The sequence below is a fragment of the Aedes aegypti genome, chromosome 1 (assembly GCF_002204515.2).
Source record: "Aedes aegypti strain LVP_AGWG chromosome 1, AaegL5.0 Primary Assembly, whole genome shotgun sequence".
NCBI lineage: Eukaryota > Metazoa > Arthropoda > Insecta > Diptera > Culicidae > Aedes > Aedes aegypti.
In genome coordinates this window covers 60396818-60418845 of record NC_035107.1, presented here as the reverse complement: position 1 = coordinate 60418845, position 22028 = coordinate 60396818, and the positions used below count along the sequence as shown (strand labels likewise).

The window sequence follows — 22028 nt, the reverse complement described above, 5'->3', positions numbered from 1 at the left end:
TAAAGCCACGGGATTTACATGGCTTTGGTTTGAGAAATTCATAGAATTACTTATGAAATTTAGTAATAAAATTTTCCACTAAAATCATACAATTACAAGTTTCAACCATAATCTTCATGGCGCCAAATCACAATTATTCCTTCTGAATTTTTTTTAGTATTGTTTTCTCAGTGTATGTGTTGTCAAACTTCCTGACCAGACGGGAGAAACAAAACTACCGGGTACCCCCGTTGGTTTGACCACATTTAATCTGAACACTTTTTAATTTGTACCCCGCCAATTTGCACATCGTTCAGATTAAAAATGGTTCAAACGTCATTTAGCTCATGGAACGTAGTGAAGTGAAATGGAACGCTGTGGAACGAAGCGCAGAATCAAAACAAAACAGTGAAAAAGGTAACCAGAAACACGGTTCTAGGGTGACTAGATGTTCAAATTAAAAATGAACCCCGATGGTTTGCATGAGGTATCGTTCAAATTAACGGGGGTACACTGTATAACCAAATGTGTTTATGGTTATGTTTATGTGCTGTTAGTAAAAATTCTACATAGTTTACACCAAACCATAAACAATGTGTTCTGCGGCTAAAATACTTTTCCCACTTCAAATGTACATGTTTCAACTCCTCGCAAATAATGAACGAAACCTTTTTAAAAAAAGTTGTTTTGGGCAGCTTAAAACTGATATTTTGTCAGAATTTTGGATCAAATCATATATATAAACTATGATTGTTAAATTATAACAGTGCTTACATGAACAGTTTTCTTACAATCCTTACAATTATGCTAATTTTTCCCGACAATCTCAGTACCAGTCATGTCCTAGTATCTTATTCAGTATTTTTGCGATCAATTTTAATACAATCATTACATACGAAATTTGGCTTAGTTTCAGGTTAGTACTTATCTTCTTCTTATCCTTCTTCTTGGCATTACGTCCTCAATGGGATGATGGTAAGTCATTTGGCATAAAGCCGTTTCGCATAAAGTCGTTTGGCATAATGGTAATTTGGCATAAAGTCGTTTGGCATAATAAGTCTGAAACAAAGAATTTCTCAATTTTTCATTTTTACGTTTCTATTGAATCTTTCTGATGACATCAGACTTGTTTTGGAGTCAATTGATACAAAATGACACTTTATTCAACAATCATTCGCTCTTGAATAAATTTAAGCATATTAGGAAAGTAATTGCCAATAGTATTTTATTATTTATCCTGAAATTACCCTTCTTTCAAATATTTATTCTTCTTTTGAGTTTCGCTATTGGAACAAATTCTTGCACTGACCATTTTTATATATTTAGCACAAATTTACCCTATTTTTTTTTTCTTCTAAATATGATGTAACCATTAGTAAATTCTTTGGAGCTATATATTTTTAGTTTTTTTTTGTTTCCAACTGACAAAAGGGTGGCAATCGATAACATTGATCTGCTAAAATTATCAGCGAAAAGACAAATCGAATACTGCAGTTACTTCGATGGGTTGTGCTACTCTTCCCCGAATGTCATTTCCCCGAATGCCAGTTCCCCGAATTCCCGTTTCCCCGACTAGCCCACTTCCCCGAAAAGTTTTTAGCACTCATAATTGTCGTCACTTTATACATTTTAGGGTGGTGAACGAACTGACCATCTAATACGCACCCTTCTCTATTTAATTGGCGGTTCTTTCGAGTTTTACCGTCTTCAACATTTCTGCCATCATGTGTATAGCCGAGAATGGCAGAATACTTCCTTCTTTTGACTGTTTATCGTTCTTTCTCGTCACCACTTTTCGGGGAAACCAGTCTTCCGGGGAATAGTAGTACATTCACTTTGATGATTCTGAACGCACTTTTTAATGTCTTTTCGTTCTATTATGCTGCAATAATTTTTGTCGTCCATTCTTCTATAGGTTTAATTATAAATTTTGCCTTCTTTTAAAAATAGGCTGTTCTTCATATATATACTGTTTTAAATTCTATTATTTAGTAAAGTTAAATGTTAACCATTTTTATATTTTGCTGTTTTATCAATTCTTGCCGGATGTGTTGTTAGGATGATAATTACTTTAAAATCTGCCAATATTCAACATATACTTTTTTTGGGGCAAACACGTGATCTCCTTCCGAGGTATGCTGGAAAAATATTGCTGTGTACGTTTGACGTGCAAATCAAATGCGTTCCAAACGCGGTAATACAAAATAATCAATTGACACCTGACAACCGTGGTCCATATCACCACCAACCTAGCAAAGAAAAGCTAACTTTGATTTCGCTTTCCTTATGAAAAATCTTATCGCGTTTGGTGTTCCCGCATTTGATATTTGCATTTCAAACGCGCACAGCAATATTATTTCAATCACAAATTTTTCCTTCTCGATAATAAACGGTGTTTGGGTGTACACTTCCAAAATTAGAATTTATATTGAACCGTTGAAAAGTTTTGCCACAAATATTTTCTTTTAAAGATGTGTTGTTCATTTGAGCTATGCTGTGAAATTATTTTTTTTGCGTTAGAGCCTTAAACATTTTAGACGAAAAATATTCTGCTCTCGTATATAGGCTATTTTTGAATTGAGTCGCATTGATAGATTTTTGGATTAGAGCTTTTGATATTTTGCAAAAAAAAAAATCCATTCTTTTATCAAGTAATTTTCATCGAGTGTTACGCCCAAACTGGGACAGCGCTTGATCTGCAGCGAAATATTCTATGAGCATTTCCTTAATGAATAACTGCGAACTTTCTTTGTCAATTTACTGTTTTCAAATATGTATATCGCAACAAGCTTAAAGATACTCTATGTTTTGAAATGTAGACACCCGTCAAGAGTTTTATTTAGTAATGCTCTCTAATGTCACAACAAATTTTGAAATTTTTAGCTTGAAAAATCCCTGAACGAACATCACGTTTGATTAGAACCTACCAATTTTTTTTCTATGGGCTCGGTGGTGTTGATCTCGGTAAATGCTTAAAAAATGCCGATATTTATTTTAAGTCAATCATTATGCCAAACGGCCATTATACCAAATGACCATTATGCCCAACGGCCATTATGCCAAACGACTTAATGCCAAATGGCTTTATGCCAAACGATTTTATGCCAAACGACTTTATGCCAAACGGGGTACAATTCAATGGGACAGAACCTGCTTCTCAGCTTAGTGTTCTTATTAGCACTTCCACAGTTATTAACTGAGAGCGTTCTTTGTCAAAGTGGCCATTCTCGCATTCGTATATCGTGTGGCAGGTACGATGATACTGTCCAGGGATGACAAGAAAATTTCCATTACCAAAATATCCTGGACCGACCGGGAATTGAACCCAGACACCTTCAGCATGGCTTTGCTTTGTAGCCGCGGACACTAACCACACGGCTAAGGAAGGTCCCATGTTAGTACTTATATACCTCCCAAATTTATAATTATTAAGCAAACCTAGTGATATTAAGAGAGATATTCATTTTAGTGGGATTGTGTGTATGTTTATCAGCTTCTATGCTCATAGTTTAAGCTTATAATTAATCAAAATTTTGACCTACAAAAATATTTCTGAGAGCGGTATTGGATTGAGTAACTCCAAAAATACTTAAGACATATAACTTGATCTTAAGACACACGAAAATATTGATTTCCTTTCGCTGTGTTAATTATGGAGAATTTCTAATGGGCACTGATGTATTGGACAGATTTAAGGTTCAATTTAGTCTGATCGAAATTCCTTCGAAAATACGATCAGAATTCCTAGAATTTATTTTATTTTACAGCAAACTAGTGGAACTGTTATGAATTTTGATATTGATAGTTTTTTTTTTTAATATTGGCGGTCCCCGAAATTGTTATCAATACTTATGTTACCATAACACAAACACAGATCCATAAAAAAATAAAAACTATGATGAGGATCCAAAACAATTCTTGGAAGTGCGTCCACAGAATTAATTATGCATTTTACTAAGACAGAACTCATTCAGTAAGTGTTGTAAAAAATAATTTCTGTTGGAAAAGATCAACTCTTTTGCTGCTAAGGGAGAGAAAACTTAAGCTTATTGCAAAAGGTCCAGAAAAAGTCAAAAGTCCAAATTCGACCATGCATAACTCCGTTTTCTAAAATGCAACATTACACCCGGTGAAAAGTAGTACTTTCTAAACGAATTTGATTGTAGTAGCCCAGCGAACATGCTTGGGCAGAAATCATAAACAAAATATCGTCAATTTAAAATCTACGGCAAACTTTGTTCTTTTTTTAAATTGTTCGCCCAAAAAGCAAAATTCGAAGCCATAAGGCAGCATCCATTTATTACGTAACGGTAAAATTGGATTTGGACGGCAACATTGGATTGGATTTTTGACCCCCTTCCCTCTTCGTAACGCTTTTTGTATGAAAATTTCCAAAATGTTATATAGATCGTTACGTTTGAGCCCCCTTTGAGGGTTTGAACCCCGTAATTTGTGGGCAACGGTTTTCTCGACTGAAACATGACTGCTGCAATCTAGTGAATATGTTTGCGCAGAAATATAAATTTTGATTACACGTCAAATTTATTTCTATTTCAAATCTACGAAATACACACTTTTTTATGCTTTTTACCAATATATCAAAATTTAAAGCGAAGACATACAGTTTTTTCCATCTTAAATTTTATTGTAAAAGAACAAACAGCAAACAAATAAAATAATATTGACCGACGTAATTTTTGGCTACGTACCAATAATCGGATTTAAGAGAACTCGATCATATATATTTTACAACAATATTCCGCTAAAAACGTAACCGGATTTGATCGACGAAATGTCAAGGAACCCATTACAGGTAGAAATACAAAACATGTAGCAAAGTGAACTCATTTCTTTCTGTGTGGTGTGATAGCTAAGTTGTGTCGGACGCGACTCTCACTCGCTAGACCAGTGTTCAAATCTCGGTCAAACTGCTACATCTTTTTTGTTGACTTGACCAGTTGGTTTTATCGATGGCTGAACTCCGATTTTCAGCAGTGGACAGCTGGTTTTATACGTTCGAAGGAAGTTAATAAACACCATATTTGCGACAAGACTAAAGTGATGTAATATTAAAATTTATTTCCAAGCTAATGGAAATCTAGTAAACATTTCTGGGTAGAAATTGAAAGTTTTATATTAGGGTGATGTGCTAGTATCCATCGTATTAAGCATTGATCAGTGAGAACTGCAATTTTCCCAGTATTTCAGTGAATGATGCTGATACAAACCGATGCCAAACACTTCTTTCTCAAAACGGCTTTAACATTGTACAATAACATTTTGATAAATCTTGATCTCTTTTTGGAAATTATGCAAAGAAAATGCATCTTACCGTAATCTCAATCCGTCGTATCGTTTTCAACTCCGTCGCAATCAGTTTCCAGATTCGTCTCACAACTTACGGCTCACTTTGATGTATTGAGTGGCTAAAACACAATACATCAACGCTATAATAAAATGTTTTACTAGAAAATATAGATCTACGGGCATCTCCCTCCATTCCTTCAGCATGATGGAATATACTAATTTCCTTTAAAATTAATTGTTTCTCGTCAAAATTCAGCCCAAACATATAAACACAATTACTTTTGACCGTACAATTCTGGCATTTGCTCACAGTACAGCGAAAACAACACAATCAAAGGAACCGTATTTTTACGTCGAGCGTCGCGCACAAACTTTTTTTTCTCAGTACGACGGATTGAACTTTGTTTACATTCTCAATTATTCGCGGCGGTTGAGGAAATTTCGTTAAATTTGGGAATTTATTGAAGTTTTACGGCGTTTGATTGGAATGAAATCCTTCAGTGAAGAAGTACGAAGGTTGTCCTTAGTGAAAATAAGTGCCCGGCGATGTAAGTCACACAGGGGGGCGGGAAGAAACTTGTGTTGGAAAGTGGTGTGACTGATGTCGATCGCTAAGCATTTCTCTCAAATCGTGTTCGTCCATGCGATTTCGGTGAAAAAGTGAAAATTGAAATTGAACTGAAGTTATTTATCGAAATACAGTAGTTTCATTGCATTTTTGGTGTACAGGTGGACGAATCATAAAAGCTTTTAAAAAATTACATGGAATATCCGCCGTAGTGGAACATTTTAAGTTTGATACGACGAATAGTAGCTCTTACGACGAAGTAGAACGAAACCCTATACTTAAATTTATTTTACTAGAAATTCGAAAACAGTATTTCAATGACTGTTAGTGAATCCATTCATTTCTATCCAAACATCTTCAATGATCTTCTTCTTCTTCTTTCTGGCGTTACGTCCCTACTGGGACAGAGCCTGCTTCTCAGCTTAGTGTTCTTATGAGCACTTCCACAGTTATTAACTGAGAGCTTACTATGCCAATGACCATTTTTGCATGTGTATATCGTGTGGCAGGTACGAAGATACTCTATGCCCTGGGAAGTCGAGGAAATTTCCAACCCGAAAAGATCCTTCAATGATCTTATGCAGTTGAATTAAAGTAAAAAAAAAACAACATGTCATTGCTTTGAGCGGTGCTGTTAAATGTCAAAATTTTTGAAGTTTTAAAATGTTCGTAGAACTCTTCCAAGTGAAGTATCCCATCAGCGAAGATTGCCAACCGATAGTAATTCGGGAAAGGTCACCGGGAAAAACATTTTCCGATGACTTTTTCTACGGGGAAGGATGATATTAGCAATATTCAATTATCAAAGTCACGTGATATTCATGGCATTTAACAGCTCTGGCTTTGAGTTTTGATGTACGGTAAAATTGCTAAATAATGGGATGTTTCCTAGCTTTTAAACATATTTAAACCAGGGACGAAAATACTCAATCTACCCTCGCCTATACTGACGCTTGCTGGGTGCTGCTTCGTTGCTTTTTATTTGTTTTTATCCTCACCTTGACAATACAACAAAGATTGGCAAAGCGCTTGCCGCAAGATTGTCAGTTTCCTTTTAACTTGCTGATACTCAACCGCTTTGTGATAATCGGGAATAAAAAATGATTTTTATTCGAACCAGTTTGACTTTCTTACATTCCGCTTCGGGATGTTGTAATTTTTGCACGAAACACACTAAAGACGCGTCAATATCACCGATTCCATGCATCGGATTGTTAATTACCCGTATAGCAGCATATTTTAAATAATTAATATGAACCTCATTGATAATCAATTTTCCAAAATTGACACTCTTCTGTGAGCATGATTTTTTCGTCCCTGATTCAAACTAAACTTCCATGATGGAATATGTCGAAAAAAATAAATGTCATCGCTCAATCTAGTTTGATTTGAATGACAAAAAATATAAAACAGTAAGGATTTTTAAACCGTTTAGCAAAAAAGGAAAAAAAATGAGTGTAATCGGAAACTTTCATGTTTGCCCTGAATTTGTTTGTTCTCTGAATTTATATAGGGAAAGTGTACCAGTTATGGCCATAGTGATTCCCTATTTGGCTATATGAGACTTTTTGATAACTTTCACATTTTAAATCTTTTTGAATGCTTAAACATCAAGATATATCTTAAATCGAACTACTACAATAAACAAAAGTTTTCAAAATTCGGTGACTTTTAAGTAATCACGTATGGCGAAATAGGGAACAACTATGTCCATAACTGGTACACTTACCCTAAGCAAATTATTGCCGAATAAATATATGTTATCGCTTTCAATTTTGATTTATAGACTAGCAAATTAAAAATAGGGTTACATGTAGTTTATTTGAGGCATATGCAATTTTGAGTGTTTTTAATAATTTCGTTTTCTGCTCAAATATAATCACTGTATTTTCATAATCAAATTTATTACTGAAATATACATGTTATCGCTTTGAAACTCGATTTATGGACAAACAGTTATATAAAAAGGTTTTTTTTTCATAGTTTTAATAAAAGAAATTTTGAGTTTTTCAAAATTTACTACAGTCGCCTCTCCACATCTCGATATCCAGATAGGGAGAGATCGAGACATAGAACAAATTTTTATTGAACAGGGTAAGTGTTCCCTTAGTTGTGGGTGCACCTATAGTTGCGGTAGTGTCATTTTCACTGATTTTATTACATTAGTCACAGCACCGACACTGCTAATCGATGTATTGGCTTGTTGATATACGGAATAGTTGAAAAGAGCATTCAAATTGTTTCAAAACTGATGAAATATCACTAAAATTGCTAAACTTTTTCTTACTTGTACCAATAGTTGCGGTAAAGTGTTCCTATAGTGGAGGATCTCATAAGAAAACAACGGATACCGCAACTATAGGAACACAAATTAAAAATATACCGCAACTAAAAGAACAGTGAACCAATAGTGGAGGTATTATTTTTCACTGACATGACGTGGATTACTGCGATGAAATCATTTTTCTCATCAAGTCAATGACCGTTACTTCCCGTTACAACATTAACATGTACGTTAATTGCGCTTCTTGAATTTTGGCGGTTAAATGAAGTTCAATCGTGCTTAGTACCTCCACTATTGGTACATCTACCCTACTAGATCGAAAAACACTCCGTTGCCAAGAAAATAATAAACAATCAGACATCACTGCGCGTTCCTTATTTGTTGGTCTAGTAACCTTTGGTATTGGTCATATCGACATACAGAGAGAAAATTGGGAACGAAAAATCAACAGCCACTCATCGAGATACGGAGATATCGAGATAAGGAGGATATCGAGATGTGGAGAGAGAAATTGTTTGAAGGGACCTAAGACATCATCGACATAGGGAGAGATATCGAGATATAGAACATCGAGATTTGGAGAGTCGACTGTATTTCCTCCCATAGGTGTTTACTCAATTTCGACAACTGAGTTCGTTTAAAAAAATATATGATATTGCTTTATATACTGCTTTACAGGCAGAGAGGTTCAAATCTAATGTTTCTCATTGGATTTAGATGAAAAAAATAAGTGTAATTTAAAATTTTTATAGCTGTTCACTGGACTTGTAAAAGCAAATTCATGCCAACAAAGCTAAATATCATCGCTATGAATTTGCTCGGCTCGGAACGTGCTCGGCTGGGATTTGAAGCACGTGGATTTTTTCATAATTTCACCCATAATTTGTCCATTTTTACCACGCGTAATGAGTTAAATAATTTAATAACCATGCGGATTGGATTACCGAACAGCTCAATATAAGCGTCAATTTGATGTACATGCGAACAGGTTGAATACTCAAAGTGTTTCGTAGTTTCTTGAGTAAAACAAATTGTGAGTGTAGTGTGATCAATAATTTATACTTCTACTCAAAAAGGTTCACTGGACTTCTGCAATCAAGTTGTTGTTAATGAAACTACATGTCATGGCTTTGAATTTTGTTTTATTGTTAATTTTATTTTTCAAAATTCTAGGAAATTTCTATTGCTAAATAATTTTCGGTAGACGTTTTTATTTAGAGTCAATTAAAATGGACGTTGATCTTGAACGATGTTTGGTTCCATTGATAAAAGGATATTCGAAATTTTGGACTTCCGACTTTTTCAGGGAGTTTGATGTGCAGGTGTTAAGGTACATTTGATCATGCTGTAGCGCCACATGATGTGTGAATATAATGTCCACTGAGTGGAACATATCAGGTTTATGAACAGGTTTTTTAAACATAATATCATTACAGGGTGATTACTATTTTCTGTCAATAAGGTAAATGATCATGGAAAACAGATGCACCAAATTCAATTTCCAATGTACTTCCTGCTTTGTAAATCTTTAACGATTGTCTTAACAAAATATAAGTTGATTTTTTTCTGCGATTATTTATTTAACTGACAGGAAATAGTAATCACCCTGTATATTTTGTGTCGTTTTCAAGTTATTTAAACATCTGCCTCAAAATAAAACGCTGACCATTGACGGGTTAAATTTCATTTTAATATTATGGAAACAGTATTTATACAAATAACGCTACTTTCAGCTCATAATTGTGACTTGCAGGAATATTTCTAAGAGTAGCATCAGTTCCAGCAACCCCAAATTCACTAGAGACAGAGACACATTATTTGATCTTGATTTGATTCGATCCCACTAGTGTTCCCTTCCTCGATTCTTTCAGAATTAACACAAAAAATATATTGAATAACTTCTTCTAGGATAGCTTTGGAAGCTTTTTCATACTGTAATTATGAATGTCCTCAAAAGCTCTTCATGGAATTCCTTTGAGCACATCCACAGAGATTACATCTGAAAATTCTTACATAAGTTTAAAGAAATTTCTTCATAACTTTCTTCAGGAGTTTCTTCTAGAATAACTCCATTTTTTACCGTAACTTCAACAGCATTTTTTAAGAATCTAAGAAAAAATATTTTGTGTAATTTACTCTTTAGAATCCTCTCATAATGTTGCATTTAATGAAACATCATGAGAGTTTCTGGTTGAGTTCTGTGTGGAGTTATGAGAAAATACCCATACAACCAGAATGTACGTATAACGAAATCACTTTTTGCGTTATGCGATGCTTATATGCGCAAAGTTTCACGTATAAGATGTTGCGAAAAGGCCTTAAGCGTACAAAAGTGGAGGCGATATATGTGAATATTTTATATGATGAAAAATAACATGCAATGCGGGTATGTAAACTTAATTGCAAACGAGTATGTACTCTTATGTGACTTAATTTATGATAACAAAGTTGATTTGACAGTTGCTACGGATTGATCCGACTTACTTTGTATGAGTATACGGGACGAAACGTAATGTACGTATGAACTCATAAAATTGCCTTTTTTTGCGAGGAAACTCATCGATCGAATGATATCATCCAGCATTTAGTGCGGGTGTGATAAAATTTGTGTAATTAAACGAATTTGATCGTTAACTGTTATGCGGCTTCTGGTATTCTGGGTATTGCATTACCTACTAGGGAAATTAATTCCGGACAAAATCCTTGCATAGATTCACAGTATGAATCATGGCTAAAATCATGACTAATACATGGTAAACTCCTAAAACGGAATAAATTCAATTCTTTGTATTTCGTGGAGAATCCTTTCCTAATCCTTCGTGACATACTGGTTTAATCCTTGATGATTTCCTATAGGAATAGATGAAAATTTAACGAAATAATTCTTTTGGGAAAATTTAATGAAAGTTGTTTTTCCGATGTGTATAAGATTTTCTAATGAAATGCCTCGGCAAATTCAAAAATCGTTCTAAGAAGAACTATTGTAAGATTAGATTACAATAAGTTAAAATTGTTTCAAAAATGTTACATTTTATTGATAATTTTTAAATAAACTTTTCAGGAAGGGAATCTTAGAAAGGATTCAAAAACAAAGTCATGACGTTATTCAATTATGTATGCATTTTTCTGGGAATGATTAGAAAATTTCTTGAACTGATTACTTAGAACCATTGACGCAATGTTTAGAAGAATCCAAAACTTAATCGAAAACTTGAAGAAATGCTTGAAAATTCATGTGTTTCAAAGGAATCTTTGTGAGGAATACTAGAAAAATTTATCCCAGTGTTGCGAAAGAAAATAATTTAGGTATTGCTTAAAAATTTTCTGTAAGAGTCTTTAAATTAATTACTAATCAATGTTCTGAAAATGGTTTTGGAAGGATTCATGGAAGATTTTCTGGAAGAATTCTTAGATATAAAGAAATCGTTTAAAAAATCAAATCAAATTGTTGTAGCAATTTTCAGGGACGTTCCTGGAATAATAACAAGAATATCTAGTATAATCCTTTGAAAGACTACATGATGGATCCAACGTTCTTCATTATTGGAAAATTATTTAATTAGGGAGACTTACGGCTTCGGCACCATTTGACTATTATCGGCAACCAAATTTCAAACGCCAAATACACAATATTTTTCTATCGAAACACATCAATGAAAACATTCAGATGATTCTTTGTTCTGCCCGCTTCCCACTGACGAGATTTGCGAGACTAAACAAACAATATCGCCAGAGATATCATCAATTCAAATGAACTCGCTTCAAAATGCGACTGTTTTGGAGCTGTCGAAGAGATTCACCAGCAGATCTTATGGGAAAGTTGCCGAAGAGAATGAGGCTGCCGACAATAGTCACACTAACAATAGTTGTTCGCAGCGTTGTAAAAACGTTTCCAAAATCATTTTGACAAGTCTGTCGGAGTGAATCGATAGAGGATTGAGCAGCGCATAAATGTAAACAGACAAACACAGGATTTGTCTGCTGAAGTGCGGGAAAATTACAAAAGAAGCGCGGCATCGCCTTAGACTGCCGAGAATACGTAAGTTCCCCTATGTTATGACTATGTAGTTGTTCTGTTAGCAATATCCAGTGATGCATTTGAACGCGTTCAGTTCGCGTTCCAGTTCAATTTTTTGAACGCAGCGATCAAGTAGGCTTGAACATTGTGCAGTACAAAAATATGAACCGGTGCGAGCCGAAAATTGAACTCAGTTCATTTTGACTGATTACTACAGTAAACTTTGCCAAAGATATGTTTTTGGTATTCCATACACCAAGAGCTGTTTGATTTCCCTAACTATCAACATTTGCAGCGATCAATTCATTAATTTCCTACACGAGAGGGGCTCTCGCAATTGCAAACTGAACGGGCCGTTCTTGAGCAGCGGCTAGCTCTTGCTCGGAAGTTCACTGTCTACTGCGTTCTCGTGCAAATTTGGCTCGGGCTCCGTTCATTTTTGGATCGCGTTTAGTTCAAAATGCATCACTGGCAATATCCATGGCTGACTCGTTAAAAGATCCTTTTGCGGATTATTGACGAAAATTTCCGAGTGAAACCTTTGGCGGACGTCTGATTTTAGTGCACTCCAAGAATTCTCCAAGAACATTATCATGACGCAATTGTATTTGGATATGATTGCTGGAGAAAATCGGGTATCATTTCCAACAAAAATATTAACCATCGTAGCAAATCAGTTGATTCTGATTATTTTTCGTCAAGAAATAACCCTGTTCTACCATCCTCTGGCTGCGCCTATGCCAAGATTTCTCTTCTGTGATTCTTTACATATTTTATTCATCTATAACTTTTGTGAAAAATCTTCTACCATTTGGACGAACCTGTAAAAATTCCAGCATAGAATCTTAGATTCCGGTTGCAATGAAATCGCCAAACACATTTTGCAGAAAGTTCAGGTTAATTATCAGTACTCCATGTATGAAAGACTTTCTGTAAGAGTAGGTTTTTCTCAAGGCAGCATCTTGCGACCATCATTATACACTATTTTCACCTCAAGGATGTCAAAAATCTTTGTTTGCGGATGACACAGGCGTTTCTGCCTAAGAATAAAGTCTGCTTGTCATCTGTAGTAGATTGCTTCTTCTTCTTCTTCTTGGCATTAACGTCCTCACTGGGACAGAGCCTGCTTCTCAGCTTAGTGTTCTTATGAGCACTTCCATATTTATTAACTGAGAGCTTTCTTTGCCAAATTTGCAAAAGATGCGAAAAGATCCTGGACCGACCGGTATTCGAACCCAGACACCTTCAACATGGCTTTGCTTTGTAGCCGCGGACTCTAACCACTCGGCTAAGGAAAGCCCCCTAGTAGTAGATTGCAAAAAACATTGAGAATTTTTTATCCATACTTGCAAAATTGGAACATTTTTCCTAATGCTACCAAATAATATTATAACATTCTCACATAAACCAAAAAGCTATCTGAAACCTTCAAGTAGACATGTTGTCACGATATATTTGTCAAATGGAGTTTAGTGATGAATATAAGAAATGAATGGAATGTTTGAATTGATACTTGTTTTTTTTATCTGCCGTTACTTCCCAACTGGGACAAAGCCTGCTTCTCAGCTTAGTGTTCTTATGAGCACTTCCACAGTTATTAACTGAGATCTTTCTTTGCCAATTGACCATTTTTGCATTTGTATATCGTGTGGCAGGTACGCTGATACTCTATGCCCTGGGAGTCGAGAAAGTTTCCAACCCGAAAAGATCCTCGACTGGTGGGATTCGAACCCACGACCCTCAGCTTGGTCATGCTGAATAGCTGCGCGTTTACCGCTACGGCTATCTTGGCCCCTACTGATACTGGTGCTGGAAGTATGTATTATGTAAGGTAGTTATGAAAACGAATGCATTTAAAACATAATAGTTCTTTTTCACCTACATTCTATTTTCAGCATTACCTACAAAAGCATAATCAAAACCCCCAAAACCCCGGAAACTCACCGTTATCGTTGGTCAGCATCCAGCATCCAGATCTCATCATCGCGTCTTCCTTCCTTCGACTGAATTTCGCACACGCCCACTCGTCCCAAGAAAAAAAAAATAGATCTCTAAAACAATCCGACCAAATGTTCCAGCCTCATATCGATATCGACGCTTTCTTCTTTCCCGGGCTCTCTACCACCCGTTTCGTTTGACCACCCCAGCGAGGAAAACTCCCGCTAGTTTCCAATTCCCGATATCCGATACACGGGAGCGAAAAACCAACTGTTGTTCCACACACAAACACACACCCTGCCCAGTTCACTAACGCGGGCGAATTCCGGATTCCGATAGATCACCTTCACAACAACACTCTACGGATCTTGGACGACGGATGGACGGCCGGGGTCAAAATATTCCCCTACGGAAGGTAAGGTCCGACCAGCAAACACCCAGGCACTCGTATGGGGCTCCTCACATTAGATTGCGTTCGATCCGGGCCAGTTCCTAAAACAATAGAGAAGAAAGCAGAAAATTCAAATTAGTTAATCATTAAGCAATGACGCGGGATGATGCTCTGGAGGCTCTGCTGGATTGATAGATGGGTGGAAGAAAGGCAGCGAGAAGCGTGTAATTATCTACGCTTTTATTAGATCAAGAGCGAACGGCTCTCGGTTGAACAGCTGCTGCTGCTGTTGAGCTGAATTTTGAATTCGAAAATTTTTGTTTTTTTTCGAAGATCTTAGTTTTCTCTTACAGCGAACGGATTGACCGCTGTTGATCGTTTTGGGGTCTGGAAACGAAAAACGCACCTGTATATGGAGTAAAGCTTGGGACTGCACGTGCACCTGAGCTGGACACATGTCCAGCGTTGAATGCATTCAGTGGGAAAAACCTCGCGATAAAATTCTGCGGGCTCGGCGAGAAGCTTTAGTGAAAGATTGGCGGTTTGGATTTTTTTCCCTGCAAATTAGATTACAGTTTAGAATTGGAAAGTAAAACTTCTAGTCAGAAAGGGGAGTCGCGGATTTGTTGCGTTGTCTGAGGGCGTGGATAGCCGGCGGCCCTTTTACCAACACGAGTTCTGCTCTGTTTGTTTGGCTAATTTGCGCAGAACGTGACGGTATGGAATGCAAATAGGGAAAGGTTGTTAATTTTGCTAATTAGTGTTCTTTGTTGCAGCTCACAGCCCCGACGATGAGTGAGCAAAACGAGCAACAATGTTGTTTTCCAAGCTTTGTTGATTTGTGTTTGAAAGGATTTTATGGCCGTGTAATCTCTGTGGTGGAAACATGGGATTTAGAGCTTAATTCGATCCCAAGCAGTATTATTCTTGAATTACAATTAAACTTATCTCGGAAGCTTTTTACTTTTTGATATTTTCTAACCTTTTCTTACAAGTTTCCAAGTCACAGATTAATTGCTTTAAAAATAATACTAATTGGTTGCGTTGTCTCCAAGAAATCTGAACATTTATCTACACGAGCAAAGTGAAAGAAACATAAATGCTCATTATTCAAAAAAGTTATACCAATTTGTTTCTATTTTTCACATCTGTGAACAATGCATACCGTGAGGGACCGAAATCCGTACACTTGATTGAATTTTCATTATTTTGTCGAGTGATTTTTTTGGTCGACAGTGACTTCAGTCGAATCATTTTGATCGACTCGACTTATAAAATAGGCCCTTAAAAATCATTAAGAAGCCACACATTTCTATTTGTTAAGGTTCACCCTATAAAGCAGTGCTTCCCAAACTTTTTAAACTTTCGCCCCCTTGAGGCCAATATTTATCTGGAATCGTCCCCCTGATATGTGATTCAAATATTTGTCTTCGCCAAATAATATCTTCGACTCGCATATCCGTAGAATCATAATACAATAACTACTAGGTACATTTTAAAATATTTTCTCGATAACCCACCATTATTAGGAATGATTTAAATACTGAACTGTAATTTAAAGAGCAATTGGTTTTCGTTACAAAATGTAATGTATGCATAAGCGCCATCTTGTGAGGAACTTAGGGCGAAGCTCTTTAAAATTGTACTATATGCGATGTTTTTCAAGCAAACGCACTTCTGTTCACATTAATGTGCTACGTTTAGGTGAACTGCATTGATTTTGTTTGAAATTATGCGTTTTAGAATATAATTTTTTCATTGTGGTTTCATACTGATTTATCTGCTACATATTTCTAAGATTACTTCAATATTTTTTAGAAATTGTGAATAATAAAGGCTTGACGTTTTTGGGTACGCTTTTTATCCAATCGAAAACCCTGAAGAAATATATGAAAATCCAGAATGGTTTTGAACTAATTTTTCAATTCAATATATCAAAAGCGTTTTTTCGACTTTCTGAAGGTTCAAATCCGACGCATCTCTAATATTTTTCAAATCTGTTTTTAAATAGAGTGTTGTTCGTCTTCAAAATCAATCTGATTTTTGTCTGTTAAATTTTTCAAAATTTGATTTATACCATAAGAAATTTTAAGAATTAGTGCAACTGAAACTTAGATGTTAGCTTTCTTACTTCAAAGTTCCCATACAAAAAAAAATCTTTATATCAAATATTGGGCATTTGCAAAACATTCTAAAAATTCTCAGATGCATGTCTTGTACATCCAAATTCACTGACTAATGAGTCCGAACTTGTGAAAACCTAAAATATCGATCATTCTTTAAATTGCACATACTTTTAAAAAAACCTGCATGCGTAACACTAACATTTTGTGTTTGACAAACATCAAGTATGTCTTTCATAACTTTAAAATGACCATAATTAGGGATATAATGATCTAAGGTAAAATAGTCCTGGAATTAGTTAAGTTTGGAATTGATTATCCTTCAGATATGTGTCCTCTTATGAGGATATGAGTAGTTATTTTCAAAAGCTCCTGTGTTAGTTTTCTCGCCCTCTTTCTGGATTTTTCGCCCCCAAATTCTGTTTTACAAATTTTCGCCCTTGAGCCTGAAAATCGCCCACTTTGGGAATCACTGCTCTAAAGCCACGTGACAGACCTTTTATTTTCAATCGACTGGTACTCTGAAACAAATAAGTTCAATCAAATGCGGTTTCCACTACGATCGATTGGATCTAAGACAAGACGTGTCAGGTCAAAGTACAAAAACGAAACCAATTGCCTGTCAAAAAGGACCACTTCCCATTGATCGTTTTGGCTAAGACATATACCTTCACATCCTTGAGTTTGTTGCTAGCCCGGCCATGTTGCTAGTTCATATATAAGTTTAGAAATTGACTTATTGTTTCAAATCTATCTGTACTCGATGTTAAGTTTGCAAAATATGCTTCTACAACGCTAAAAAAAATAATTGAGAGTAATATAATAGGAATTGTGTCAATTTTGTCTAAAAATATTGCCCGATTTTCGATACATACCTGATTTTTGAAAAAGCTATCATCATATGTAGTAATAAAACAGTACTTTTCAGTCCTAAAATAAAAACGTTACTTTTCAATACTACTAAAACAGTACTTTTCAGATTATTTCAGTGCTATAGGCAGATGCCTTGCTGCAACATATGGCAGAGCCTCATCATATCTGCATTAACTCTCATAATAATTCAAGAAGGAATAGTTTGAAAAATTTATAGGGAAAATTTCTATACTTTCCTTCCTAAATCACTGGAACAATTCTTAAAATAATCTCTTGGAGAATCCCTATTTAATATAATGCTTGGAGATGTTCTCAGTGAAATTCATTATTAGATATAAATTTGGTGTCAATTCCAGAAGGAAAATTATATTTCTGGAAAAATTTCGAAAGAATTCTTGCAGGAGTTTTAACAGGTTTCTCAGAACAAACTTTTTGATTAGTGGTAGGTTGCATTTCATCCAGAATTTCTGACGAAAATTTTAAGATAATAGATTTTTGAATAACTTCATAAAGCTATTCAAGGCAAAATTCCAAGAGAGTTTTCAGGATCAATTCCGTAAAGAATAACTATGGGCAAAAGATTGACGATTCCTGCATAGTTTTGGGCGTAATTTACGATTAAGCTTTGAATAAATTCCCTTCAAAATACATAGAAGAAATTCCGAAAATGGCATATTGAACGTACACCTGGAAGAATCCCAGCATTTTCTTTGCTAAAATTACTCAAAATATTGATGATATGATTCCTTGTAATCTGAAAAAAAGAGAATTGTCAGAATTCTATAGATGAATTTTTGAAGGTGTCTTGATAGAAATTATTTTTGAAGTATTAGTAGAGATGTCATAGAAATTCTTCACTTATTTGACTGACGTTGACCAAAAACTCAAATAATGTCGAGCAAACATCGATCGATACATTTTCTTTCAGAGGAATTCGCGGGCTTCGTGTTACCATGCATTTAGCCGCATCGACTCAAGGAGTGTGTCCCGCTGGAAAACTTTTCATCAGGAACTTATTTCGACTGTGCCACTGGGCGTTGCATGATCGTCCATTGTATAGTGTGGTGCTTCCTTTAAAGAGCAAATCGTTCACTGGAAGCAGTTCGTTTTCTTTCAGAGCAAATCGAATGGAGCAATGCACGAGTTCACTAATTTGACGTTTGAGCGGTGCCCAATTCACTCGTTACCATGGCCACATAAATAACACGGCACCGCTCAAACGTCAAATAGTGAACTCGTGCATTGGTTCATTGTGTAAGATTGAATCGTGTGTTGGTATTCATGACACTTTGCTCGGTGAAGGAAACACATCTAATCAGTTTGGCGATTGTTTATTGAATGTCAGTCATTACAATTTATTTAATGTCTAGCCTAAGTCAATGCCTACTGTGATAGCTACCTACTCATTTATTACTACACTCGGTGACATTTATAGTGTCGTATGTGTTGATAGTTTATACTGTTCCATTTTAGAGGCAGAATCAAACTGTTTATCCGGTGATTTCCACTTTCAACATTTTTTTCTCATTAGTACTTAATAGAAACGAAGGAAAACATGAACAATGGAGGTTATAATGATACCAAACTAGCATGTGTACTATTTACTTATTATTTTTACGAGAGAGAATACCTAGAATGAGGCCTAAATACCCCTTCACGGTGTGCTGGAACACACATATTACCGAACTTGCATGAACCTCCGATCTTTTTTCACTAAAAGTTAGCCTTGATAGCCAAAGAACGCTTGCGGAACATTAAAAAATCTTTCATCGGCAAAAAATTGAAAAAAGTCGATTTTTGTATTTTTACGATTCTCTCATATATGAGTTTATAGGAGAATACTAGAGTTACACTAATTTTGATGCATTGCAATAGCTCAAAGACTTATTTGATATACCTTGAAGACGAATCGATTACAAGACGTTTCAAATTGAGCATAATTTCTACCGACATTCACACAATGTGACCAGCCCATGGTGGTATGCTGTTTATAAACATACTACAATTTATCAATTTCCCATAAATGTTTCCTATTCTACTGAATAATTGAAATCATTGGAGTTCGTTATTGAACATGAAGCTTTCTCAAGATAACAGGCAATTGTATTAAAATACATAGCCATACAATTATATAGAGCAATGTACTGTTTCAATTTTGTATGGTATGTTCACTCTAGCTGGTCTTGTTATTCACATTTGTTTTGATTGAAAGGTGGAGGAAGATTTTACGCAAACCTGCATACGGTTTGTCTACATCCAAAACTAGAACGCATACAAATATTGTAAAATATCGTTACATATACAGGGTTTGTACAGAAAATGTAAGATGTGAAAATAAAAAAAATCTCTGATATAGTCTTATATTTCTTGTATTAGTAACAATATTATATAATATTTGTAAAGTTGTCGTGCAGATTTATATTGCAATCTTGCAGCCACTTGTTGGGTGCGTTTGCTAAATCCTCACATCATTAACATATCCTTAGTTACATTCACACACTTTAAACTATATACATACCATAAAACGGGGTAACTTCAATAGATTTTTGAGAGAAATATTTTTTTTTGTAAAACAAGCACTGGTTTGTTAGTTATCGAATGCACATGATAGATTGCATAACGGTTCCATATTCGAAAGTCAGTTTTTGGTAATGGGGTAACATTGATAATGAGTAGATAAGCACATGAAAATCCACAACAAACTATTGTTTGACATCATTGAAATTGGATTAGATTTTATCAATTAAAGTACAGAATTTATTGAACAAAAAACACCTTTAAAAGTTTTTTCAGTCGAAACAAACATGAAAAACACTAATAATAAGGCTGATACAAATATTAATTTTCTTTTATGTCCGAGATCACTTGGAAGGTACGAGGGGGGGGATAAAAATAAATAAGGAACAAAAAAAAATGAAAAAAAAGTTTTTTTTTCAAATTTTTATTTTTAACGATAGTTGTTAAACTTTTTTCAATAGTTATCTGCATCATTATTTTACCTGTTTTTCGTTTTAAAAATTAAAAAAACCTTACTGATGTCTTAAAAATGATGAATCTTTTTTTTTCTCCCCCCTCAAAATTTTCGGATTTTTGAAGGGGGGGGGGACATAAAAGAAAATTAATATTTGTATCAGCCTAATGGGTATAAAATTATATCTCTGAATAGAAATCTTTCAATAATCATGTTTCGACATTGAATTCACCATTAATCAATTGTTTTTGGAACATGAATGAGTATAAATCGAATGAATCCCGTGAAGTACATGAGGTGTTGCATACCTCTAGGCTTTTAATGCTATATGGAACTTTGTGACTTTGATTACAAATATGATTCGAAATTGTAAAACTGTTTTTCGCTATGAGGTTTGATACCGGATTCATGTTCTACTATAGCTAGGTCATCCATCAAGCATACGTACCGAACTCATTATAATTTCATGAAATAGTGATAGTAAAACAGATTGTTTGTTTGTTGTGAGCGTTTTGAAAGTACTAAAATCTCATCATTCTCTCATATTCGAATATAAAGCCTCAAATATTCTCGAATGGCACGAAAACAGCTCCGAGGTGAAGTGTCACAATGATACTCCCAACTTTCGCATTCGTTTTGCTTAACTGAATAACATAATTTTTGTTATTTTGTTTAGTACGTTGCGGATCCTGCACTATCAAAGTTACCTCGTTTTACGATACTAAAATTTATGTGTCCATGTTGGTTATTGAAATTGTTGTGTTCATTTCGCAAAATGTGCCCTCCATAAGTGCGAAGTCGTGAATAAAAGTGCTAGATTACGTTGGACCGATTTGTCATCTTCGCCACATTTATTATTCATCTCACGACAAAAAATTTGAGTGAGACATAATGTCGATTCGAAGTAATCCAGCCCTTTTATTCAAAATCAGGCACTTCAAACCCCAAATATCATGTGCAAATTGCATATGAGTAGATTAGTGACTGCACAAAACTTCATGTTATAGTGAACCCTCTTTCAAGACTTTTACGCGTATAAGCACATGAATACAGCCTGTACTGCCATGTGTATCCATTTCTGGGAATTCCTATTCTGATTAGAAAACTATGCCACATACGTAAAATATTACTGATTTGATTCAGAAAGAAGAATACAAATTGTTCGTATGAGCTTTTCTGAAGTGAAAAGTGAAATTTCCATTATATAAAATACGGCATACCATCATGGGCTGGTCATATTGTGTGAGTGTATTTAGGAGATGATGCTTAATTTTAAACATCTAAGAATTTGTTCATGTCAAAGATATGTCAAATTGGTCATTAAGCCGTTAAAGTCATCATATTAGTGTAACTCTAATATTATCTTATGAACTCATATATGAGAGAAGGATACAAATATAAAAATCGACTTTTTCCAATTTTTTGCCGATGAAAGATTTTTTAATATTTCGCAAGCTTATTTTGACTATCAAGGCTAACTTTTAGTGAAAAAAGATCGGAGGTTCATGCAAGTTCGATAATATGTGTGTTTCAGCACACCGTGCCCTTTCTATGTCATTGGAAAATACTTTTCATC

The 22028-nt window shown here is 35.1% G+C and overlaps 1 protein-coding gene across 1 annotated transcript in view; it reads right to left on the bottom strand.

Annotated features, from left to right (window-relative positions):
* Positions 1 to 22028, bottom strand: part of LOC110681571 — a 263128-nt gene that overhangs the window by 87028 nt on the left and 154072 nt on the right. The window contains exon 3 of the mRNA XM_021857686.1: positions 14101 to 14586. The gene's annotated coding sequence lies outside the window, so the exon portion shown is untranslated. The remainder of the gene's footprint in view (positions 1 to 14100; positions 14587 to 22028) is intronic.